Genomic DNA, 483 nt, shown 5'->3' with positions numbered 1-483 from the left:
AAGAAAGGTCATTTTTGGCTCTTTTTCTACAAGAAAAACCATTCCTTCTCTGATGAGACCCCATTCACAAGGTCGAAGTAGGGCAGAAAGTGCTTTCAACTGCTCGGAGATGGGCGCTGCAGGAGCAAGAACTCAGCCATCCTGGGCGGCAGAGCACAGCCCCCCTCAGCAAAACCTATCTTCCATTTCCTCTCCTTCCTTTTCGGGAAAACCAAGCTCCCCCCACGCGTTCTGTAATCTTCTTTTCCTGCCTCACCAAGTCGCTGGCCCTTCTCTGGCTGCTCTCTGTGTCCTCTCGGTCGTGAGGGCCCCGCGGCAGCGAAGTGGCCGGGACTGGCGTCTCCCTCCCTCCACGCCCCATTCTTCCCCCTGGCTCCGACCGGCCGCAGCTGCTTTCCGAAGCCCGGGCTCCCGCGGGCATTGACACGCAGCGGGAGGAGCGGTTTCTTGCTGCGCGCCTCTCAGGAGCATTAATGCAGGGCT

Source organism: Crocuta crocuta, unplaced genomic scaffold, assembly GCF_008692635.1.
Source record: "Crocuta crocuta isolate KB4526 unplaced genomic scaffold, BGI_CrCroc_1.0 scaffold85, whole genome shotgun sequence".
NCBI classification, from domain to species: domain Eukaryota; kingdom Metazoa; phylum Chordata; class Mammalia; order Carnivora; family Hyaenidae; genus Crocuta; species Crocuta crocuta.
This window is presented reverse-complemented; position numbering follows the sequence as displayed.